The sequence below is a fragment of the Dipteris shenzhenensis genome, chromosome 16 (genome assembly GCF_047967505.1).
Source record: "Dipteris shenzhenensis isolate YYH24624 ecotype China chromosome 16, Dip_SZ_1.0, whole genome shotgun sequence".
Classification (NCBI taxonomy): Eukaryota; Viridiplantae; Streptophyta; class Polypodiopsida; order Gleicheniales; family Dipteridaceae; genus Dipteris; species Dipteris shenzhenensis.
In genome coordinates, this window is record NC_141611.1 from 22,971,053 (window position 1) to 22,979,582 (window position 8,530).

An 8,530-nucleotide genomic window follows, 5' to 3' on the forward strand; every position below is an offset into this window, starting at 1 on the left:
TCAACATAGGGAATGCTACCCCCCTAAGATACTGACACATTCAATGCATAGAGGGCATGCTCCTTCCTGAGCTCTCTAGCTAATTGCCTTGCTGAAATGACCTGCAATTTAGGAGTGGCCATGCCATGCAATACTACAGTTCTACCCTTGTGGACAAAGCTAAAGGTCTGTGAAAAGTATCATAGCCTTCTAACACACGCACATATGCTCTGAAAATTATTATGTTTGTGAAGCACAAGATGCCCAAATCGACATTCCCAAGCATTACAAGTTGGCCCTTCCACAATTTACCTATGTAAGAAAAGGATTCTAAGTTATATACATGAATATGGAGCCAAGAATCCTAATGGTTTTCTTAATCTATATATATTATCTTTGAGAACCATCTGTTTCAGCATCCCCTTTGTTTACCTATGTAAGAAAAGATTTCGAAGTTATATTTTTTTGTAAGCAATAGAAATTATGTCTATATTTATATGTTTTTTCCTACCCTTGATTGTAGGAAATACTTAATAAGCTATGATCGTCATACACTCAATTATATGGAAGTAATTTCATACCCAAAAGGTTATGGAACTAGTTCAGAAGTTCTGTTACTTTATTCTTGGGATCACCATTACATAAACATTCACGTAAGACCCCCAATTATTTAGGTTCTTGGGAATACTTTATGATTCATAGCGGATCTCTAGATATCAATAATGTATAGGACCCACTATGGGCATGATTAATTAATACTTTCTACTATTGGACCTTTTACTAATTCTCAGACCAAGGTCTAAAACCTTCTTTAATTTTTTACATTATTTTTTCTTGTAAGAAGTTATTTTATTGCTTTGATTAATAATTTATTGAGTTTGATGCTTTATTTTATTATTTAAAAGCTCCCCTTCCCCCATACACTTTCGACCTAATTCAAGGGGGTGTATAAATTACATGGAAAGTTGGGATGGAGTATCGATGGAAATCAATGAAAGCACAACTATATTTACAAAACATGGCGTATACATGCGAATCAATTCTTTTTCAAAGGTTTTGAAAGATTGGCATATATACATTAATTAGTACAAAAGAGGTAATTGCTCAAAATATTGTAAAGATAAATTGACCCCTTGCTATATAGAAATTGACAATTGTTTAGTAGAAGAAGGTAAACTTTTGACAATCATTTTCTTTATTTATTAGGGCATTTAAATCCATGCCGATTTTACCCAAAGATTTCAGCCAATTGCAGTCCAAGACAACATCTATTGGTTCCATATCCAATGCCAAGAGATCCCCAGCAAATTCATAATTCTTAGAGAGCTTGATCCTTGCATCTTGGCAACAAAATTTACTCATCAAATGCTATCCATTTGCCACCTCTGCTCTCAACCCATGATGAATATCAATAGCAATCAATCCCACCTTCTGTAAGGTCTTAGAATTGATGAAACTATGAGTGCTACCGCTGTCCACAAGCATGTGAACAGTCCTGCCATTAATTTGTCCTTTCAATCTGATAGTTTTAGCACTTTTGACGCCCACCAAGGCATGAGAAGAGATAGCATAAATAGCTTGCTACGCATCCCAATAGATCTCTTCATCCATAGGACCATTGCCATTTGTATCCTCTCGCACAAGAAAAGGCATAGCAACCTGATGCTCCACATGAAAGACTTTAGGCCAACGACCTCACATGTTACATATGGGTTGAGTGTCATCGGAATGTATAGCATGCATAATATGTTCAATAGCACCACCGGGGTCAAAAGGGAAATCAACCCTCTTCGTGGCTCCAACATTTGGAGCTTCTTCCATGATTTGTGTACCCTCTGAATCATCATGAGTGGCATCCAAAGTCTCGGAAGCATCCATCAAATCCTCATCATCCAATATCTCAATAATCATGCTGAGTTTTGCAGTACCACCGTTACACATTTTGCAAACTTCCCGATGCTCAGGAGTCCACTTCTCACCACACTTAAAGCATAAGTTTGCCCTCTTTTTGTTGTCCATAATAGCCCTAGTGTGTTGTTTAAATTCTGATTTTTCAAGTCCAACACTTGGCTTAGCTCTTGGCTTAGCATCCAATGACCTGTATGGCTTAGCATATGGCATCTTGCTGCCTGTAACTATGGGAAACCTTGGAAATGGTATTGCTGGTGATTTTCTTTCATTCCAATCATTCACCTTAGGCTTCTTCTCAACCTTATTTGCATTCCCATATGTGCTACCTATTGTCATCTTATATTTACTGGCATATTTGGGCTCAAATACCTCTGCCAATCGGCTTGCACGCTCAATTGTTTGAGGGTTATGTGCCTTCACATCTGCAACGAGAGAAGAGTTAACCCATGGATGAAACACAGTAGCTTTCCCTTTTCAGATACACCCTGCACAAATAGGGAAAGCCTCCAAAAGCGCTACAAGTACTCTTGGACCGTATCGATCTGCGACGACAAGGCATAAAATTCAGCTAAGTATGGATCCAAGACAAGTGGGAATATAAACGTAGTGACCATCAATTCTTTGAAACCCCTCCAAGTGGTTGGTCTCTGAGGCGAATCCCTCATGTATCGCCACCATGTGTGGGCATAGTCCTGCATATGCATACCTACAAAAATGATGTGCTCCTCCTTAGACTTGGGGTAGAAGCGAAAATAGTATTCTAGCTTTGTGAGCCACTCCTCCAACTCATTGGGAGTGCGAGTGTCCCCTTTAAACTTATGCACTGTGAGTTTGTCCTTAATATACTTGGCTGCATAATTCTCATGTGTGTAACCTCCAAAAGTGCGGGCATCATCACACTTGAGGTTCACATAATCGGAGAAGGACATCTCAAGTTTGATGGCCTCAAGTAGGGCCTTATATGAATGCAAAGAATCTGCTACCATGTCATCAAAAGTGGCTTGCTGCCCAACCCCCTGCTACATAGTAGCTGCTGCCATCTGATGCACTAGTTGCGTCTGGCTATATGTGCTCACTGGCAGAGCGATAGGTGCATGAACCGTGGGCTGGGTCTCTCTGCCAAATGCATCTCTCCAAAATGATGGCATACCAAAGGTTTGAGAAGAGGACTGACCTCTCTCCCAGGAGTGTAGGCTGCCATATAAACCCAAGCCAACTCCAGGCATACTCGTAGGTGCGGTGAAAGGAGCACTAGCCGGATGCACACCAATGGGTCAGCCCAAAAGAGATGGCTCAACTGGCATAGATGCAAAAAGCTAAGAGCCAAAAGATGGCCTTACATCCTACAAGAAAGTGCTCTGTGGCACAGGAAATGCATCATCTAAGTCCAGATAATCCCCATGCTCGAGTACATGAAATGGTACAAAAGACTGATGCTCATAGGCATGACAGGCATCTGCCATGAAACCCTTGCGTGGAGCAGACAAACATCCTGACTATCTGAATGGTCCCGTTGCTGGGGCGGGGTTGCTTATCCTTATCTTGCATAGCAATGGCAAATGTGATATGTTGACCAATCTGTTGTCTCATCTGGGCAAGAGCCGTACCCTGCATAGCCATGGTTATGGTAAGCTGCTGGATGAGCTCCTGTCCTATCTGGCAGAAAGCACCCTGGAGCATAGAGGAAAGGGCATCCAAAAACTGCGCCTGCGCTGCCTTCGCTTCCCAGGATGCAGGAGAAAGAGGCTAAGTAGAAGAAACCTACGTACCACCAGTGGATGCTACCACTGTGGCAAGCACTTGCTCATAATGAACAGCCTCATCACTGTCATGCAATATATCACGAGGGGCATGCTTCGGTGGCATGGTGACTCGTCTTGGAGATATAAGTTCAAATGTAGACAAAGAGAAATGGATAGCAAATCCATGTTGTAATGAGCACCTGAGATAGTGTGTGGAAAACACGAAAAAGTTGATGGAGAGGCTCGGAAGAAAGGTCGTCTAAAAAGCTTCAAAACGGAGCCAAAATAGCTCCAAACGGGTTGTGAAAGGCTCCTAAAAAGAGGCTGAAAACTGAACTCTCTCTTTATTTTATTTTTTTTGGGGGGGGGGGGGGTGAATCCATAGAGAAAGCAATGAGGCACAAATTTAATGCTTTATTCAAAGAGTGGTTACATATATAGGCAACTGCCTCCATGTTTGTAGATCCCAGATCCACAATCATCTCCATGATTATCTCAATCAGTCACCTCCTATGATCACTCACACATCACACCAACCTGACACACCTAACTAATGAGTCACTAGAACCTTCTAGCACACCTACACTCACACACTCCTTGCATAGGACTCCAAGCCCATAGGCATACACGCACACACACATCAATTTGCCCCTTCATTCCCCCCCATAAATTGATGACCTCATCCCTTAACAGTAGTACATGGGATGCTCCATGGCTTGCCCACCATCATGTGGCAACACACATGGCCCCAATTTGTGACTCACTCTTAGGATTTGGTTTACAACTGGGAGATAGACAATGACTATGTATGAAAAGCCTAATGAGTCCAATAAGGAAAGAATCTCAAAAGACTAACAATCATTTAAGGATGGACTATCCATGGCAGAGAACCATTATTGACCTCACACACACATAGCTTAGAAAACATATGGATCGTCACCCTTGTCAAAATTGACTTGGGTGTTGTAAGCAGTGAGAGCTTTGACATTCTCTGGTTCTTCTTCTTCTTCAGTCTCTGCTTCCTTAACAAGATTGACTGAACATCTCTTCTTGGCATAACATTCCTTTTCGAAGTGTCCAGGTTTACCACAAAGGTTACACTTCATTTTGCTCTTTCCCTTTGGCCAAATGCATCCTTCTTTGTATTTACTTCTTTGAGGGATGCTTCAATTTCTACCAGACTTATCTCTGGTATATTGGTGAGTGTGGTTACAATAGTGCCATATTCTTCAATGAGACTTCTAAGCAAGATGGCAATTACAATATCTTCATCAAGATTAAACTTGATGCCAGATAACTGTGTCAAAATGCTCTTCATTGAATTTAGATGTGAAGAGATGGATTCTCATCTATCCAATTTTAAATCAAAGAACTTGATAAGCAAGCTAAACTTAGAGCATCTTCCCTATGATCCAAAAACATGCTCAAGATGAGTTCATGTAGCATGAGCAGTCTCACATCCATCAATGTGATGAATAAAGGAATCACTCAAACCAAGAGCAATTATAGCAAGTGCTTTTTCATCTTTGGGAAGCCATGAAGCTTCGCCTTCTCTAGTTGTAGGTTTAGTTTCTTTTCCATTTGCTACCCTCCATATTCCATTTTTCATGAGAATAAACATCAGTTTTGTTTGCCAAGTGTGGAACCCCTCTCCTTCAAACTTATCTATTTTTAGTTTGGAAGCCATTTTGGGAAGGTCTTACCAATTTAATGGCAATGCCTAATCCCTTTACATCAATCTTTCTGAACAAAGAAATCACCTTCACCATATAGATGCAAATTGCAAGATAAGAATTCAAAAAATCCTAATTGTTTGGCATATGCATAACCAATTGGCTTCTCCCACAACCTCTTAACTAGGATCTTCTTTACCTTGTACTTTGTCTTTGTAGTCTTCTTGGCACTTAAAGAAGATTGAGAGTTTGGCATTTTGTCAAGAAATCAACATCAACTGAACTTCAAAGAGCATTCTCTACTCTAAAAAAGAAATCTCTGAATCTCTGATTTGAATTCTAACTCCTCAAGCATCAACTTAGCATTTAATGTAGCATCTATTTTCAAAAAAATAGTCAAGAAATGCTTGCAGAAACAGAGTAACCTTGGAGGATTGCTACCTCACACCACAAAGCATCAACCAAAGTGCTTTTGCTACGTAATTAATGATCCTTGGGAGTAGAAGACTCAGTGCAAGTCTCAAACCAAAAGAAGCTTCACACCTCCAGGGGTAGCAGCATCTTCTCTGCCTCCAAAAACCATTCTTGAAAAACCCAACTTGTTTTTCTGTAGTTTCTCCTCATTCCTTGGAACATTTGCTCTCAAAATTCACCAACAAGTAGCCCATAGGATCGCCTAAGTGCACCTCATACCATTTTTGGAATGGTGGGCCATAATCCTTCAATTCCTCTCAAGTGGAAGGACGCCCTAACTAGGGGAATCTACAGTTGAAAGGATTGGAGCAATGGTGGCTTGTAGGAGGAGAATGAGCTTAAGGAAATTCATGGAAGGAAGGAAGAAGAAAACTCCAGTTGGGAAAGAGAGAATCTAGAGGAAATCTTCAAAGAATCTCTTCAAAGACACTAGGATCTTCAACAAGCTCTAATACCACGTGTGAATCCATAGAGAAAGCAATGAGACACAAATGGAATGCTTTATTCAAAGAGTGGTTACATATATATGCAACTCCCTCCCTGTTGGTAGATCCCAGATCCACAATCATCTCCATGATTATCTCAATCAGTCACCTCCTATGATCACTCACACATTACACCAGCCTGACACACCTAACTGATGAGTCACTAGAACCTTCTAGCACACTTACACACACTCTCCTTACATAGGACTCCAAGCCCATAGGCATACACACACACACACATCAATTTGCCCCTTCAGGGTGGGGTTCCCCTAAGTCACCTAGGACACTTAGGACTCCTAACCTAAAGGTTGGTAAGACATTTAGGACATTGACCTAAGGTAACCTAACTTGATGATTTAACCCTAATTGGGTTAACCTAACCAACTAACCCAACCTAGTTAACCAACCCTATTTGACCTAACCCAACCAACCTAACCAAACTAACCCAACCCAAGTAACCAACCAACCACCCTAACCCAACCTTAGGAAAGACTAAGGTTTTTGTGGTTGCGTTGAAAGCGTGACAAGCGATGACAATGCGACGAGAGGACGGAGAGAGGGCGGTGTTGGGATGCTGGAGTGATGGAGAAGACGATGAGGGGAGTATGAAAAGGCAATGGAGAGGTGAGGTGCAAGGAGCTGACGACTCGCGAAACGGGATGCTCACGGAATAGCGATGCCACAAACGACGACTTACAACTTGGACCTGCTAGGTTTGCAAGGGAGCTCCTTTACGGAGTACCTACAGAGAAAAAAGGGCAACGATTGGCGAGACTTGCACGATACTATTGGCGTGCTCTGAAGCTGTGAGCAATGCAAGAGCGTCGTTAGGCGCAAGCCACAAAGGGCAGATCCATTAGGCATAAGCAGATAGGGGCAATCCAAAATACCCTAGGTGAGGAGGAGCTCTCCGATGACATTTGTGGTGGACTCTTCTCGGCTCTCCAAACTAGTCGTGGGCTTGTGCATCTACTTAAAAGCCTGTGGAATACGCGAGGATAGGCTAAGATAGGCACGTAGCAACTGGTATCGTTGGCCTTGCGTCTGTCAACCTACGAACTGGTCATACCTTGCTACGTGTATAGGCGTCTCAACGTAGTGTGATATTGCTATAAGCGGGGTTGCTGAAGCTAACGGAAGTAAGGTACTAGAGAGCAAAGCTTTGATACCAATGTAGAAAAGGGGTAGGGACAAATTTGAAGAAAGGAGGATAGAGGAGCTGAACGGGGGGAGAGAGAGAGAGAGAGAGAGAGAGAGAGAGAGAGAGTAGGGAGCACGTAGGAGGGAGTTAGTAGATAGGATTAGATGTCACATCAAAAGTTACATAGTAGGGAGTGGATGGAGACTTATATAGTTCCTCCATATTTTCCACCTAAAGGACCTCTAACTTGGGGAAAAAAGCCTTTTTCCCCTTCATTACAAAACCTTCTCGAGTTCGCTGGCAAGACCTATTCGCAATAGCCTAATTCTCTATTCGCAATAGCTTAATTCTATGCATGCCTTAGCTTAATCCTCTACGCCCTAGTTTAATACTCTCTACACACACCCCAAGACAAAGAAATTAATTAATAGCAAGCTTTTCTCTCGTTGGAGGTCCCTATTAGCATGTGATCATAGCTCATCATATATCTTGGTGTACCATACCACCAAGGTATCTGGATCTAAGTAGATCTAGCTTCTCTTTCTTAAAGCACCCCTTATACATCACAAATTCATAAGCTTGCCATGCAAAGAAGAATCTATAGCATCACCATTGGAGGATTAGATTACAAGCACATCCATGCATGTGTCAACGATTGCGTTTTGTTTCATGGACTACATAAGGATGCAAGAGAGTGTCCTACTTGTGGAGAGGCAAGATATAGAGCAGATCTCAAAACCTTGGACGTGCCTCGTAAGGTATTGCGACATTTTCCCATAATCCCTCGCCATCTTATTTAAATTGGAACTTAGTGTACACATTCTATTTTATAATAGTATGCTTAATACGTACATTCTATTTCATAAGATTGTTAGCATTATTTTCATTTACTTAGGTGCTATACATATCTTATATCTTTTAAAGTGGATGTGTATACTTTAACGTTTATTTCGGTTTCAGTTAATATGTTGGCATAACTTAGTGTGTGTATTGTATCCCTTTATAGAGTAGCATGAACATTGTAAAAGTTACTACACTTAGTGAACACATTATGTTCTATATCGGAGCAGCATAGGTATTCTAAGACTAATCTCATTTATATAGGAACTTAGCGTATACATATCA